Source organism: Lasioglossum baleicum, unplaced genomic scaffold (assembly GCF_051020765.1).
Source record: "Lasioglossum baleicum unplaced genomic scaffold, iyLasBale1 scaffold0034, whole genome shotgun sequence".
NCBI classification, from domain to species: Eukaryota; Metazoa; Arthropoda; class Insecta; order Hymenoptera; family Halictidae; genus Lasioglossum; species Lasioglossum baleicum.
Genome location: NW_027469094.1, coordinates 708,104 through 726,554, shown reverse-complemented (window position 1 = coordinate 726,554; position 18,451 = coordinate 708,104).

Here is an 18,451-nt window from a genome sequence, read left to right as displayed (position 1 = left end):
CGTCCCATCTCGGCCTCATGGCTAAGAAGGTAGTGTATACCAGTTCGGGGACGACACCGGTGAGTCCAATCTCGGCCTCATGGCTAAGAAGGTAGTGTATACCAGTTCGGGACGACACCCATCAGTCCCATCTCGGCCTCATGGCTAAGAAGGTAGTGTATACCAGTTCGCGGACGACACCGATCAGTCCCATCTCGACCTCATGGCTAAGAAGGTAGTGCATACCAGTTCGGGGACGACACCGGTGAGTCCAATCTCGGCCTCATGGCTAAGAAGGTAGTGTATACCAGTTCGGGACGACACCCATCAGTCCCATCTCGGCCTCATGGCTAAGAAGGTAGTGTATACCAGTTCGGGACGACACCGATCAGTCCCATCTCGGCCTCATGGCTAAAAAGGTAGTGTATACCAGTTCGGGGACGACACCGGTGAGTCCCATCTCGACCTCATGGCTAAGAAGGTAGTGTATACCAGTTTGGGGACGACACCGGTGAGTCCCATCTCGGCCTCATGGCTAAGTAGGTAGTGTATACCAGTTCGGGGACGACACCGGTGAGTCCCATCTCGGGCTCATGGCTAAGAAGGTAGTGTATACCAGTTCGGGGACGACACCGGTGGGTCCCATCTCGACCTCATGGGTAAGAAGGTAGTGTATACCAGTTCGGGGACGACACCGGTGAGTCCCATCTCGGGCTCATGGCTAAGAAGGTAGTGTACACCAGTTCGGAGACGATACCGGTGAGTCCCATCTCGGGCTCATGGCTAAGAAGGTAGTGTATACCAGTTCGGGGACGACACCGGTGGGTCCCATCTCGACCTCATGGCTAAGAAGGTAGTGTATACCAGTTCGCGGACGACACCGATCAGTCCCATCTCGGCCTCATCGCTAAAAAGGTAGCGTATACCAGTTCGGGGACGACAACGGTGAGTCCCATCTCGAACTCAAGGCTATGAAGGTACTGTATACCAGTTCCGGGACGACACCGGTGAGTCCCATCTCGGCCTCATGGCTGAGAAGGTAGTGTATACCAGTTCGCGGACGACACCGATCAGTCCCATCTCGACCTCATGGCTAAGAAGGTAGTGCATACCAGTTCGGGGACGACAACGGTGAGTCCAATCTCGGCCTCATGGCTAAGAAGGTAGTGTATACCAGTTCGGGACGACACCCATCAGTCCCATCTCGGCCTCATGGCTAAGAAGGTAGTGTATACCAGTTCGCGGACGACACCGATCAGTGCCATCTCGGCCTCATGGCTAAAAAGGTAGTGTATACCAGTTCGGGGACGACACCGGTGAGTCCCATCTCGACCTCATGGCTAAGAAGGTAGTGTATACCAGTTTGGGGACGACACCGGTGAGTCCCATCTCGGCCTCATGGCTAAGTAGGTAGTGTACACCAGTTCGGGGACGACACCGGTGAGTCCCATCTCGACCTCATGGCTAAGAAGGTAGTGTATACCAGTTCGGGGACGACACCGGTGAGTCACATCTCGGCCTCATGGCTAAGAAGGTAGTGTATACCAGTTTGGGGACGACACCGGTGAGTCCCATCTCGGCCTCATGGCTAAGTAGGTAGTGTATAGCAGTTCGGGGACGACACCGGTGAGTCCCATCTCGGCCTCATGGCTAAGAAGGTAGTGTATACCAGTTCGGGACGACACCGATCAGTCCCATCTCGGCCTCATGGTAAAGAAGGTAGTGTATACCAGTTCGCGGACGACACCGATCAGTCCCATCTCGGCCTCATGGCTAAGAAGGTACTGTATACCAGTTCCGGGACGACACCGTTGAGTCCCATCTCGGCCTCATGGCTGAGAAGGTAGTGTATACCAGTTCGCGGACGACACCGATCAGTCCCATCTCGACCTCATGGCTAAGAAGGTAGTGTATACCAGTTCGGGGACGACACCGGTGAGTCCAATCTCGGCCTCATGGCTAAGAAGGTAGTGTATACCAGTTCGGGACGACACCCATCAGTCCCATCTCGGCCTCATGGCTAAGAAGGTAGTGTATACCAGTTCGCGGACGACACCGGTGAGTCCAATCTCGGCCTCATGGCTAAGAAGGTAGTGTATACCAGTTCGGGGACGACACCGGTGATTCCCATCTCGACCTCAAGGCTAAGAAGGTACTGTATACCAGTTCGGGGACAACACCGGTGAGTCCTATCGCGGCCTCATGGCTAAGAAGTTAGTGTATACCAGTTCGCGGACGACACCGATCAGTCCCATCTCGGCCTCATGGCTAAGAAGGTAGTGTATACCAGTTCGGGACGACACCGATCAGTCCCATCTCGGCCTCATGGCTAAGAAGGTAGTGTATACCAGTTCAGGGACGACACCGGTGAGTCCCATCTCGACCTCATGGCTAAGAAGGTAGTGTATACCAGTTTGGGGACGACACCGGTGAGTCCCATCTCGGCCTCATGGCTAAGTAGGTAGTGTATACCAGTTCGGGGACGACACCGGTGAGTCCCATCTCGGCCTCATGGCTAAGAATGTAGTGTATACCAGTTCGCGGACGACACCGGTGAGTCCAATCTCGGCCTCATGGCTAAGAAGGTAGTGTATACCAGTTCGGGACGACACCGATCAGTCCCATCTCGGCCTCATGGTAAAGAAGGTAGTGTATACCAGTTCGCGGACGACACCGATCAGTCCCATCTCGGCCTCATGGCTAAGAAGGTACTGTATACCAGTTCCGGGACGACACCGTTGAGTCCCATCTCGGCCTCATGGCTGAGAAGGTAGTGTATACCGGTTCGCGGACGACACCGATCAGTCCCATCTCGACCTCATGGCTAAGAAGGTAGTGTATACCAGTTCGGGGACGACACCGGTGAGTCCAATCTCGGCCTCATGGCTAAGAAGGTAGTGTATACCAGTTCGGGACGACACCCATCAGTCCCATCTCGGCCTCATGGCTAAGAAGGTAGTGTATACCAGTTCGCGGACGACACCGATCAGTCCCATCTCGGCCTCATGGCTAAGAATGTAGTGTATACCAGTTCGGGGACGACACCGGTGAGTCCAATCTCGGCCTCATGGCTAAGAAGGTAGTGTATACCAGTACGGGACGACATCGATCAGTCCCATCTCGGCCTCATGGCTAAGAAGGTAGTGTATACCAGTTCGCGGTCGACACCGATCCGTCCCATCTCGGCCTCATGGCTAAGAAGGTAGTGTATACCAGTTCGGGGACGACACCGGCGAGTCCAATCTCGGCCTCATGGCTGAGAAGGTAGTGTATACCAGTTCGCGGACGACACCGATCAGTCCCATCTCGACCTCATGGCTAAGAAGGTAGTGCATACCAGTTCGGGGACGACACCGGTGAGTCCAATCTCGGCCTCATGGCTAAGAAGGTAGTGTATACCAGTTCGGGACGACACCCATCAGTCCCATCTCGGCCTCATGGCTAAGAAGGTAGTGTATACCAGTTCGCGGACGACACCGATCAGTGCCATCTCGGCCTCATGGCTAAAAAGGTAGTGTATACCAGTTCGGGGACGACACCGGTGAGTCCCATCTCGACCTCATGGCTAAGAAGGTAGTGTATACCAGTTTGGGGACGACACCGGTGAGTCCCATCTCGGCCTCATGGCTAAGTAGGTAGTGTATACCAGTTCGGGGACGACACCGGTGAGTCCCATCTCGACCTCATGGCTAAGAAGGTAGTGTATACCAGTTCGGGGACAACACCGGTGAGTCACATCTCGGCCTCATGGCTAAGAAGGTAGTGTATACCAGTTTGGGGACTACACCGGTGAGTCCCATCTCGGCCTCATGGCTATGTAGGTAGTGTATAGCAGTTCGCGGACGACACCGGTGAGTCCAATCTCGGCCTCATGGCTAAGAAGGTAGTGTATACCAGTTCGGGACGACACCGATCAGTCCCATCTCGGCCTCATGGTTAAGTAGGTAGTGTATACCAGTTCGGGGACGACACCGGTGAGTCCCATCTCGGCCTCATGGCTAAGTAGGTAGTGTATACCAGTTCGGGGACGACACCGGTGAGTCCCATCTCGGCCTCATGGCTAAGAAGGTAGTGTATACCAGTTCGCGGACGACACCGGTGAGTCCAATCTCGGCCTCATGGCTAAGAAGGTAGTGTATACCAGTTCGGGACGACACCGATCAGTCCCATCTCGGCCTCATGGTAAAGAAGGTAGTGTATACCAGTTCGCGGACGACACCGATCAGTCCCATCTCGGCCTCATGGCTAAGAAGGTACTGTATACCAGTTCCGGGACGACACCGTTGAGTCCCATCTCGGCCTCATGGCTGAGAAGGTAGTGTATACCAGTTCGCGGACGACACCGATCAGTCCCATCTCGACCTCATGGCTAAGAAGGTAGTGTATACCAGTTCGGGGACGACACCGGTGAGTCCAATCTCGGCCTCATGGCTAAGAAGGTAGTGTATACCAGTTCGGGACGACACCCATCAGTCCCATCTCGGCCTCATGGCTAAGAAGGTAGTGTATACCAGTTCGCGGACGACACCGGTGAGTCCAATCTCGGCCTCATGGCTAAGAAGGTAGTGTATACCAGTTCGGGGACGACACCGGTGATTCCCATCTCGACCTCAAGGCTAAGAAGGTACTGTATACCAGTTCGGGGACAACACCGGTGAGTCCTATCGCGGCCTCATGGCTAAGAAGTTAGTGTATACCAGTTCGCGGACGACACCGATCAGTCCCATCTCGGCCTCATGGCTAAGAAGGTAGTGTATACCAGTTCGGGACGACACCGATCAGTCCCATCTCGGCCTCATGGCTAAGAAGGTAGTGTATACCAGTTCGGGGACGACACCGGTGAGTCCCATCTCGACCTCATGGCTAAGAAGGTAGTGTATACCAGTTTGGGGACGACACCGGTGAGTCCCATCTCGGCCTCATGGCTAAGTAGGTAGTGTATACCAGTTCGGGGACGACACCGGTGAGTCCCATCTCGGCCTCATGGCTAAGAAGGTAGTGTATACCAGTTCGCGGACGACACCGGTGAGTCCAATCTCGGCCTCATGGCTAAGAAGGTAGTGTATACCAGTTCGGGACGACACCGATCAGTCCCATCTCGGCCTCATGGTAAAGAAGGTAGTGTATACCAGTTCGCGGACGACACCGATCAGTCCCATCTCGGCCTCATGGCTAAGAAGGTACTGTATACCAGTTCCGGGACGACACCGTTGAGTCCCATCTCGGCCTCATGGCTGAGAAGGTAGTGTATACCGGTTCGCGGACGACACCGATCAGTCCCATCTCGACCTCATGGCTAAGAAGGTAGTGTATACCAGTTCGGGGACGACACCGGTGAGTCCAATCTCGGCCTCATGGCTAAGAAGGTAGTGTATACCAGTTCGGGACGACACCCATCAGTCCCATCTCGGCCTCATGGCTAAGAAGGTAGTGTATACCAGTTCGCGGACGACACCGATCAGTCCCATCTCGGCCTCATGGCTAAGAATGTAGTGTATACCAGTTCGGGGACGACACCGGTGAGTCCAATCTCGGCCTCATGGCTAAGAAGGTAGTGTATACCAGTACGGGACGACATCGATCAGTCCCATCTCGGCCTCATGGCTAAGAAGGTAGTGTATACCAGTTCGCGGTCGACACCGATCCGTCCCATCTCGGCCTCATGGCTAAGAAGGTAGTGTATACCAGTTCGGGGACGACACCGGCGAGTCCAATCTCGGCCTCATGGCTAAGAAGGTAGTGTATACCAGTTCGGGACGACACCGATCAGTCCCATCTCGGCCTCATGGTTAAGTAGGTAGTGTATACCAGTTCGGGGACGACACCGGTGAGTCCCATCTCGGCCTCATGGCTAAGAAGGTAGTGTATACCAGTTCGCGGACGACACCGGTGAGTCCAATCTCGGCCTCATGGCTAAGAAGGTAGTGTATACCAGTTCGGGACGACACCGATCAGTCCCATCTCGGCCTCATGGTTAAGAAGGTAGTGTATACCAGTTCGCGGACGACACCGATCAGTCCCATCTCGGCCTCATGGCTAAGAAGGTACTGTATACCAGTTCCGGGACGACACCGTTGAGTCCAATCTCGGCCTCATGGCTAAGAAGGTAGTGTATACCAGTTCGGGACGACACCGATCAGTCCCATCTCGGCCTCATGGTTAAGAAGGTAGTGTATACCAGTTCCGGGACGACACCGTTGAGTCCCATCTCGGCCTCATGGCTGAGAAGGTAGTGTATACCAGTTCGCGGACGACACCGATCAGTCCCATCTCGACCTCATGGCTAAGAAGGTAGTGTATACCAGTTCGGGGACGACACCGGTGAGTCCAATCTCGGCCTCATGGCTAAGAAGGTAGTGTATACCAGTTCGGGACGACACCCATCAGTCCCATCTCGGCCTCATGGCTTAGAAGGTAGTGTATACCAGTTCGCGGACGACACCGATCAGTCCCATCTCGGCCTCATGGCTAAGAAGGTAGTGTATACCAGTTCGGGGACGACACCGGTGAGTCCAATCTCAGCCTCATGGCTAAGAAGGTAGTGTATACCAGTACGGGACGACATCGATCAGTCCCATCTCGGCCTCATGGCTAAGAAGGTAGTGTATACCAGTTCGCGGACGACACCGATCCGTCCCATCTCGGCCTCATGGCTAAGAAGGTAGTGTATACCAGTTCGGGGACGACACCGGTGAGTCCAATCTCGGCCTCATGGCTAAGAAGGTAGTGTATACCAGTTCGGGACGACACCCATCAGTCCCATCTCGGCCTCATGGCTAAGAAGGTAGTGTATACCAGTTCGCGGACGACACCGATCAGTCCCATCTCGACCTCATGGCTAAGAAGGTAGTGCATACCAGTTCGGGGACGACACCGGTGAGTCCAATCTCGGCCTCATGGCTAAGAAGGTAGTGTATACCAGTTCGGGACGACACCCATCAGTCCCATCTCGGCCTCATGGCTAAGAAGGTAGTGTATACCAGTTCGGGACGACACCGATCAGTCCCATCTCGGCCTCATGGCTAAAAAGGTAGTGTATACCAGTTCGGGGACGACACCGGTGAGTCCCATCTCGACCTCATGGCTAAGAAGGTAGTGTATACCAGTTTGGGGACGACACCGGTGAGTCCCATCTCGGCCTCATGGCTAAGTAGGTAGTGTATACCAGTTCGGGGACGACACCGGTGAGTCCCATCTCGGGCTCATGGCTAAGAAGGTAGTGTATACCAGTTCGGGGACGACACCGGTGGGTCCCATCTCGACCTCATGGCTAAGAAGGTAGTGTATACCAGTTCGCGGACGACACCGATCAGTCCCATCTCGGCCTCATCGCTAAAAAGGTAGTGTATACCAGTTCCTGGACGACAACGGTGAGTCCCATCTCGAACTCAAGGCTAAGAAGGTACTGTATACCAGTTCCGGGACGACACCGGTGAGTCCCATCTCGGCCTCATGGCAGAGAAGGTAGTGTATACGAGTTCGCGGACGACACCGATCAGTCCCATCTCGACCTCATGGCTAAGAAGGTAGTGCATACCAGTTCGGGGACGACACCGGTGAGTCCAATCTCGGCCTCATGGCTAAGAAGGTAGTGTATACCAGCTCGGGACGACACCCATCAGTCCCATCTCGGCCTCATGGCTAAGAAGGTAGTGTATACCAGTTCGGGACGACACCGATCAGTCCCATCTCGGCCTCATGGTTAAAAAGGTAGTGTATACCAGTTCGGGGACGACACCGGTGAGTCCCATCTCGACCTCATGGCTAAGAAGGTAGTGTATACCAGTTTGGGGACGACACCGGTGAGTCCCATCTCGGCCTCATGGCTAAGTAGGTAGTGTATACCAGTTCGGGGACGACACCGGTGAGTCCCATCTCGACCTCATGGCTAAGAAGGTAGTTTATACCAGTTCGGGGACGACACCGGTGAGTCACATCTCGGCCTCATGGCTAAGTAGGTAGTGTATACCAGTTCGGGGACGACACCGGTGAGTCCCATCTCGGCCTCATGGCTAAGTAGGTACTGTATACCAGTTCGGGGACGACACCGGTGACTCCCATCTCTGGCTCATGGCTAAGTAGGTACTGTATACCAGTTCGGGGACGACACCGGTGAGTCCCATCTCGACCTCAAGGCTAAGAAGGTACTGTATACCAGTTCGGGGACAACACCGGCGAGTCCTATCGCGGCCTCATGGCTAAGAAGTTAGTGTATACCAGTTTGGGGACGACACCGATCAGTCCCATCTCGGCCTCATGGCTAAGAAGGTAGTGTATACCAGTTCGGGGACGACACCGGTGAGTCCCATCTCGACCTCATGGCTAAGAAGGTAGTGTATACCAGTTTGGGGACGACACCGGTGAGTCCCATCTCGGCCTCATGGCTAAGTAGGTAGTGTATAGCAGTTCGGGGACGACACCGGTGAGTCCCATCTCGGCCTCATGGCTAAGAAGGTAGTGTATACCACTTCGCGGACGACACCGGTGAGTCCAATCTCGGCCTCATGGCTAAGAAGGTAGTGTATACCAGTTCGGGACGACACCCATCAGCCCCATCTCGGCCTCATGTGCTAAGAAGGTAGTGTATACCAGTTCGCGGACGACACCGGAGAGTCCCATCTCGGCCTCATGGCTAAGAAGGTAGTGTATACCAGTTCGGGGACGACACCGGTGAGTCCCATCTCGACCTCATGGCTAAGAAGGTAGTGTATACCAGTTCGGGGACGACACCGGTGAGTCCCATCTCGGCCTCATGGCTAAGTAGGTAGTGTATACCAGTTCGGGGACGACACCGGTGAGTCCCATCTCGACCTCATGGCTAAGAAGGTAGTGTATACCAGTTCGGGGACGACACCGGTGAGTCCCATCTCGACCTCAAGGCTAAGAAGGTACTGTATACCAATTCGGGGACAACACCGGTGAGTCCTATCGCGGCCTCATGGCTAAGAAGTTAGTGTATACCAGTTCGGGACGACACCGATCAGTCCCATCTCGGCCTGATGGTTAAGTAGGTAGTGTATACCAGTTCGGGGACGACACCGGTGAGTCCCATCTCGGCCTCATGGCTGAGAAGGTAGTGTATACCAGTTCGCGGACGACACCGGTGAGTCCAATCTCGGCCTCATGGCTAAGAAGGTAGTGTATACCAGTTCGGGACGACACCGATCAGTCCCATCTCGGCCTCATGGTTAAGTAGGTAGTGTATACCAGTTCGCGGACGACACCGATCAGTCCCATCTCGGCCTCATGGCTAAGAAGGTACTGTATACCAGTTCCGGGACGACACCGTTGAGTACCATCTCGGCCTCATGGCTGAGAAGGTAGTGTATACCAGTTCAGGACGACACCCATCAGTCCCATCTCGGCCTCATGGCTAAGAAGGTAGTGTATACCAGTTCGGGGACGACACCGGTGAGTCCCATCTCGACCTCATGGCTAAGAAGGTAGTGTATACCAGTTTGGGGACGACTCCGGTGAGTCCCATCTCGGCCTCATGGCTAAGTAGGTAGTGTATACAAGTTCGGTGACGACACCGGTGAGTCCCATCTCGGCCTCATGGCTAAGTAGGTACTGTATACCAGTTCCGGGACGACACCGGTGAGTCCAATCTCGGCCTCATGGCTAAGAAGGTAGTGTACACCAGTTCGGGGACGACACCGATCAGTCCCATCTCGACCTCATGGCTAAGAAGGTAGTGTATACCAGTTCGGGGACGACACCGGTGAGTCCAATCTCGGCCTCATGGCTAAGAAGGTAGTGTATACCAGTTCGGGACGACACCCATCAGTCCCATCTCGGCCTCATGTGCTAAGAAGGTAGTGTATACCAGTTCGGGGACGACACCGGTGAGTCCCATCTCGACCTCATGGCTAAGAAGGTAGTGTATACCAGTTTGGGGACGACACCGGTGAGTCCCATCTCGGCCTCATGGCTAAGTAGGTAGTGTATACCAGTTCGGGGACGACACCGGTGAGTCCCATCTCGGCCTCATGGCTAAGAAGGTAGTGTATACCAGTTCGCGGACGACACCGGTGAGTCCAATCTCGGCCTCATGGCTAGGAAGGTAGTGTATACCAGTTCGGGACGACACCGATCAGTCCCATCTCGGCCTCATGGTTAAGTAGGTAGTGTATACCAGTTCGGGGACGACACCGGTGAGTCCCATCTCGGCCTCATGGCTAAGTAGGTAGTGTATACCAGTTCGGGGACGACACCGGTGAGTCCCATCTCGGCCTCATGGCTAAGAAGGTAGTGTATACCAGTTCGCGGACGACACCGGTGAGTCCAATCTCGGCCTCATGGCTAAGAAGGTAGTGTATACCAGTTCGGGACGACACCGATCAGTCCCATCTCGGCCTCATGGTAAAGAAGGTAGTGTATACCAGTTCGCGGACGACACCGATCAGTCCCATCTCGGCCTCATGGCTAAGAAGGTACTGTATACCAGTTCCGGGACGACACCGTTGAGTCCCATCTCGGCCTCATGGCTGAGAAGGTAGTGTATACCAGTTCGCGGACGACACCGATCAGTCCCATCTCGACCTCATGGCTAAGAAGGTAGTGTATACCAGTTCGGGGACGACACCGGTGAGTCCAATCTCGGCCTCATGGCTAAGAAGGTAGTGTATACCAGTTCGGGACGACACCCATCAGTCCCATCTCGGCCTCATGGCTAAGAAGGTAGTGTATACCAGTTCGCGGACGACACCGGTGAGTCCAATCTCGGCCTCATGGCTAAGAAGGTAGTGTATACCAGTTCGGGGACGACACCGGTGATTCCCATCTCGACCTCAAGGCTAAGAAGGTACTGTATACCAGTTCGGGGACAACACCGGTGAGTCCTATCGCGGCCTCATGGCTAAGAAGTTAGTGTATACCAGTTCGCGGACGACACCGATCAGTCCCATCTCGGCCTCATGGCTAAGAAGGTAGTGTATACCAGTTCGGGACGACACCGATCAGTCCCATCTCGGCCTCATGGCTAAGAAGGTAGTGTATACCAGTTCGGGGACGACACCGGTGAGTCCCATCTCGACCTCATGGCTAAGAAGGTAGTGTATACCAGTTTGGGGACGACACCGGTGAGTCCCATCTCGGCCTCATGGCTAAGTAGGTAGTGTATACCAGTTCGGGGACGACACCGGTGAGTCCCATCTCGGCCTCATGGCTAAGAAGGTAGTGTATACCAGTTCGCGGACGACACCGGTGAGTCCAATCTCGGCCTCATGGCTAAGAAGGTAGTGTATACCAGTTCGGGACGACACCGATCAGTCCCATCTCGGCCTCATGGTAAAGAAGGTAGTGTATAACAGTTCGCGGACGACACCGATCAGTCCCATCTCGGCCTCATGGCTAAGAAGGTACTGTATACCAGTTCCGGGACGACACCGTTGAGTCCCATCTCGGCCTCATGGCTGAGAAGGTAGTGTATACCGGTTCGCGGACGACACCGATCAGTCCCATCTCAACCTCATGGCTAAGAAGGTAGTGTATACCAGTTCGGGGACGACACCGGTGAGTCCAATCTCGGCCTCATGGCTAAGAAGGTAGTGTATACCAGTTCGGGATGACACCCATCAGTCCCATCTCGGCCTCATGGCTAAGAAGGTAGTGTATACCAGTTCGCGGACGACACCGATCAGTCCCATCTCGGCCTCATGGCTAAGAATGTAGTGTATACCAGTTCGGGGACGACTCCGGTGAGTCCAATCTCGGCCTCATGGCTAAGAAGGTAGTGTATACCAGTACGGGACGACATCGATCAGTCCCATCTCGGCCTCATGGCTAAGAAGGTAGTGTATACCAGTTCGCGGTCGACACCGATCCGTCTCATCTCGGCCTCATGGCTAAGAAGGTAGTGTATACCAGTTCGGGGACGACACCGGCGAGTCCAATCTCGGCCTCATGGCTAAGAAGGTAGTGTATACCAGTTCGGGACGACACCGATCAGTCCCATCTCGGCCTCATGGTTAAGTAGGTAGTGTATACCAGTTCGGGGACGACACCGGTGAGTCCCATCTCGGCCTCATGGCTAAGAAGGTAGTGTATACCAGTTCGCGGACGACACCGGTGAGTCCAATCTCGGCCTCATGGCTAAGAAGGTAGTGTATACCAGTTCGGGACGACACCGATCAGTCCCATCTCGGCCTCATGGTTAAGAAGGTAGTGTATACCAGTTCGCGGACGACACCGATCAGTCCCATCTCGGCCTCATGGCTAAGAAGGTACTGTATACCAGTTCCGGGACGACACCGTTGAGTCCAATCTCGGCCTCATGGCTAAGAAGGTAGTGTATACCAGTTCGGGACGACACCGATCAGTCCCATCTCGGCCTCATGGTTAAGAAGGTAGTGTATACCAGTTCCGGGACGACACCGTTGAGTCCCATCTCGGCCTCATGGCTGAGAAGGTAGTGTATACCAGTTCGCGGACGACACCGATCAGTCCCATCTCGACCTCATGGCTAAGAAGGTAGTGTATACCAGTTCGGGGACGACACCGGTGAGTCCAATCTCGGCCTCATGGCTAAGAAGGTAGTGTATACCAGTTCGGGACGACACCCATCAGTCCCATCTCGGCCTCATGGCTTAGAAGGTAGTGTATACCAGTTCGCGGACGACACCGATCAGTCCCATCTCGGCCTCATGGCTAAGAAGGTAGTGTATACCAGTTCGGGGACGACACCGGTGAGTCCAATCTCGGCCTCATGGCTAAGAAGGTAGTGTATACCAGTACGGGACGACATCGATCAGTCCCATCTCGGCCTCATGGCTAAGAAGGTAGTGTATACCAGTTCGCGGACGACACCGATCCGTCCCATCTCGGCCTCATGGCTAAGAAGGTAGTGTATACCAGTTCGGGGACGACACCGGTGAGTCCAATCTCGGCCTCATGGCTAAGAAGGTAGTGTATACCAGTTCGGGACGACACCCATCAGTCCCATCTCGGCCTCATGGCTAAGAAGGTAGTGTATACCAGTTCGCGGACGACACCGATCAGTCCCATCTCGACCTCATGGCTAAGAAGGTAGTGCATACCAGTTCGGGGACGACACCGGTGAGTCCAATCTCGGCCTCATGGCTAAGAAGGTAGTGTATACCAGTTCGGGACGACACCCATCAGTCCCATCTCGGCCTCATGGCTAAGAAGGTAGTGTATACCAGTTCGGGACGACACCGATCAGTCCCATCTCGGCCTCATGGCTAAAAAGGTAGTGTATACCAGTTCGGGGACGACACCGGTGAGTCCCATCTCGACCTCATGGCTAAGAAGGTAGTGTATACCAGTTTGGGGACGACACCGGTGAGTCCCATCTCGGCCTCATGGCTAAGTAGGTAGTGTATACCAGTTCGGGGACGACACCGGTGAGTCCCATCTCGGGCTCATGGCTAAGAAGGTAGTGTATACCAGTTCGGGGACGACACCGGTGGGTCCCATCTCGACCTCATGGGTAAGAAGGTAGTGTATACCAGTTCGCGGACGACACCGATCAGTCCCATCTCGGCCTCATCGCTAAAAAGGTAGTGTATACCAGTTCGGGGACGACAACGGTGAGTCCCATCTCGAACTCAAGGCTAAGAAGGTACTGTATACCAGTTCCGGGACGACACCGGTGAGTCCCATCTCGGCCTCATGGCTAAGAAGGTAGTGCATACCAGTTCGGGGACGACACCGGTGAGTCCAATCTCGGCCTCATGGCTAAGAAGGTAGTGTATACCAGCTCGGGACGACACCCATCAGTCCCATCTCGGCCTCATGGCTAAGAAGGTAGTGTATACCAGTTCGGGGACGACACCGGTGAGTCCCATCTCGACCTCAAGGCTAAGAAGGTACTGTATACCAGTTCGGGGACAACACCGGCGAGTCCTATCGCGGCCTCATGGCTAAGAAGTTAGTGTATACCAGTTTGGGGACGACACCGATCAGTCCCATCTCGGCCTCATGGCTAAGAAGGTAGTGTATACCAGTTCGGGGACGACACCGGTGAGTCCCATCTCGACCTCATGGCTAAGAAGGTAGTGTATACCAGTTTGGGGACGACACCGGTGAGTCCCATCTCGGCCTCATGGCTAAGTAGGTAGTGTATAGCAGTTCGGGGACGACACCGGTGAGTCCCATCTCGGCCTCATGGCTAAGAAGGTAGTGTATACCACTTCGCGGACGACACCGGTGAGTCCAATCTCGGCCTCATGGCTAAGAAGGTAGTGTATACCAGTTCGGGACGACACCCATCAGCCCCATCTCGGCCTCATGTGCTAAGAAGGTAGTGTATACCAGTTCGCGGACGACACCGGAGAGTCCCATCTCGGCCTCATGGCTAAGAAGGTAGTGTATACCAGTTCGGGGACGACACCGGTGAGTCCCATCTCGACCTCATGGCTAAGAAGGTAGTGTATACCAGTTCGGGGACGACACCGGTGAGTCCCATCTCGGCCTCATGGCTAAGTAGGTAGTGTATACCAGTTCGGGGACGACACCGGTGAGTCCCATCTCGACCTCATGGCTAAGAAGGTAGTGTATACCAGTTCGGGGACGACACCGGTGAGTCCCATCTCGACCTCAAGGCTAAGAAGGTACTGTATACCAATTCGGGGACAACACCGGTGAGTCCTATCGCGGCCTCATGGCTAAGAAGTTAGTGTATACCACTTCGGGACGACACCGATCAGTCCCATCTCGGCCTGATGGTTAAGTAGGTAGTGTATACCAGTTCGGGGACGACACCGGTGAGTCCCATCTCGGCCTCATGGCTGAGAAGGTAGTGTATACCAGTTCGCGGACGACACCGGTGAGTCCAATCTCGGCCTCATGGCTAAGAAGGTAGTGTATACCAGTTCGGGACGACACCGATCAGTCCCATCTCGGCCTCATGGTTAAGTAGGTAGTGTATACCAGTTCGCGGACGACACCGATCAGTCCCATCTCGGCCTCATGGCTAAGAAGGTACTGTATACCAGTTCCGGGACGACACCGTTGAGTACCATCTCGGCCTCATGGCTGAGAAGGTAGTGTATACCAGTTCAGGACGACACCCATCAGTCCCATCTCGGCCTCATGGCTAAGAAGGTAGTGTATACCAGTTCGGGGACGACACCGGTGAGTCCCATCTCGACCTCATGGCTAAGAAGGTAGTGTATACCAGTTTGGGGACGACTCCGGTGAGTCCCATCTCGGCCTCATGGCTAAGTAGGTAGTGTATACAAGTTCGGTGACGACACCGGTGAGTCCCATCTCGGCCTCATGGCTAAGTAGGTACTGTATACCAGTTCCGGGACGACACCGGTGAGTCCAATCTCGGCCTCATGGCTAAGAAGGTAGTGTACACCAGTTCGGGGACGACACCGATCAGTCCCATCTCGACCTCATGGCTAAGAAGGTAGTGTATACCAGTTCGGGGACGACACCGGTGAGTCCAATCTCGGCCTCATGGCTAAGAAGGTAGTGTATACCAGTTCGGGACGACACCCATCAGTCCCATCTCGGCCTCATGTGCTAAGAAGGTAGTGTATACCAGTTCGGGGACGACACCGGTGAGTCCCATCTCGACCTCATGGCTAAGAAGGTAGTGTATACCAGTTTGGGGACGACACCGGTGAGTCCCATCTCGGCCTCATGGCTAAGTAGGTAGTGTATACCAGTTCGGGGACGACACCGGTGAGTCCCATCTCGACCTCATGGCTAAGAAGGTAGTTTATACCAGTTCGGGGACGACACCGGTGAGTCACATCTCGGCCTCATGGCTAAGTAGGTAGTGTATACCAGTTCGGGGACGACACCGGTGAGTCCCATCTCGGCCTCATGGCTAAGTAGGTACTGTATACCAGTTCGGGGACGACACCGGTGACTCCCATCTCTGGCTCATGGCTAAGTAGGTACTGTATACCAGTTCGGGGACGACACCGGTGAGTCCCATCTCGACCTCAAGGCTAAGAAGGTACTGTATACCAGTTCGGGGACAACACCGGTGAGTCCTATCGCGGCCTCATGGCTAAGAAGTTAGTGTATACCAGTTTGGGGACGACACCGATCAGTCCCATCTCGGCCTCATGGCTAAGAAGGTAGTGTATACCAGTTCGGGGACGACACCGGTGAGTCCCATCTCGACCTCATGGCTAAGAAGGTAGTGTATACCAGTTTGGGGACGACACCGGTGAGTCCCATCTCGGCCTCATGGCTAAGTAGGTAGTGTATAGCAGTTCGGGGACGACACCGGTGAGTCCCATCTCGGCCTCATGGCTAAGAAGGTAGTGTATACCAGTTCGCGGACGACACCGGTGAGTCCAATCTCGGCCTCATGCCTAAGAAGGTAGTGTATACCAGTTCGGGACGACACCGATCAGTCCCATCTCGGCCTCATGGTTAAGTAGGTAGTGTATACCAGTTCGGGGACGACACCGGTGAGTCCCATCTCGGCCTCATGGCTAAGAAGGTAGTGTATACCAGTTCGCGGACGACACCGGTGAGTCCAATCTCGGCCTTATGGCTAAGAAGGTAGTGTATACCAGTTCGCGGACGACACCGGTGAGTCCAATCTCGGCCTCATGGCTAAGAAGGTAGTGTATACCAGTTCGGGACGACACCCATCAGTCCCATCTCGGCCTCATGTGCTAAGAAGGTAGTGTATACCAGTTCGCGGACGACACCGGAGAGTCCCATCTCGGCCTCATGGCTAAGAAGGTAGTGTATACCAGTTCGGGGACGACACCGGTGAGTCCCATCTCGACCTCATGGCTAAGAAGGTAGTGTATACCAGTTCGGGGACGACACCGGTGAGTCCCATCTCGGCCTCATGGCTAAGTAGGTAGTGTATACCAGTTCGGGAACGACACCGGTGAGTCCAATCTCGACCTCAAGGCTAAGAAGGTACTGTATACCAGTTCGGGGACAACACCGGTGAGTCCTATCGCGGCCTCATGGCTAAGAAGTTAGTGTATACCAGTTCGGGACGACACCGATCAGTCCCATCTCGGCCTCATGGTTAAGTAGGTAGTGTATACCAGTTCGGGGACGACACCGGTGAGTCCCATCTCGGCCTCATGGCTAAGAAGGTAGTGTATACCAGTTCGCGGAAGACACCGGTGAGTCCCATCTCGGACCCATGGCTAAGAAGGTAGTGTATACCAGTTCGCGGAAGACACCGGTGAGTCCAATCTCGGCCTCATGGCTAAGAAGGTAGTGTATACCAGTTCGGGACGACACCGATCAGTCCCATCTCGGCCTCATGGTTAAGTAGGTAGTGTATACCAGTTCGCGGACGACACCGATCAGTCCCATCTCAGCCTCATGGCTAAGAAGGTACTGTATACCAGTTCCGGGACGACACCGTTGAGTACCATCTCGGCCTCATGGCTGAGAAGGTAGTGTATACCAGTTCAGGACGACACCCATCAGTCCCATCTCGGCCTCATGGCTAAGAAGGTAGTGTATACCAGTTCGGGGACGACACCGGTGAGTCCCATCTCGACCTCATGGCTAAGAAGGTAGTGTATACCAGATTGGGGACGACACCGGTGAGTCCCATCTCGGCCTCATGGCTAAGTAGGTAGTGTATAGCAGTTCGGGGACGACACCGGTGAGTCTCATCTCGGCCTCATGGCTAAGAAGGTAGTGTATACCAGTTCGCGGACGACACCGGTGAGTCCAATCTCGGCCTCATGGCTAAGAAGGTAGTGTATACCAGTTCGGGACGACACCGATCAGTCCCATCTCGGCCTCATGGTTAAGTAGGTAGTGTATACCAGTTCGGGGACGACACCGGTGAGTCCCATCTCGGCCTCATGGCTAAGAAGGTAGTGTATACCAGTTCGCGGACGACACCGGTGAGTCCAATCTCGGCCTCATGGCTAAGAAGGTAGTGTATACCAGTTCGCGGACGACACCGGTGAGTCCAATCTCGGCCTCATGGCTAAGAAGGTAGTGTATACCAGTTCGGGGACGACACCGGTGAGTCCCATCTCGACCTCAAGGCTAAGGAGGTACTGTATACCAGTTCGGGGACAACACCGGTGAGTCCTATCGCGGCCTCATGGCTAAGAAGGTAGTGTATACCAGTTCGGGGACGACACCGGTGAGTCCAATCTCGGCCTCATGGCTAAGAAGGTAGTGTATACCAGTTCGGGACGACACCCATCAGTCCCATCACGGCCTCATGTGCTAAGAAGGTAGTGTATACCAGTTCGCGGACGACACCGGTGAGTCCCATCTCGACCTCATGGCTAAGAAGGAAGTGTATACCAGTTCGGGGACGACACCGGTGAGTCCCATCTCGACCTCATGGCTAAGAAGGTAGTGTATACCAGTTTGGGGACGACACCGGTGAGTCCCATCTCGGCCTCATGGCTAAGTAGGTAGTGTATACCAGTTCGGGGACGACACCGGTGAGTCCCATCTCGACCTCATGGCTAAGAAGGTAGTTTATACCAGTTCGGGGACGACACCGGTGAGTCACATCTCGGCCTCATGGCTAAGTAGG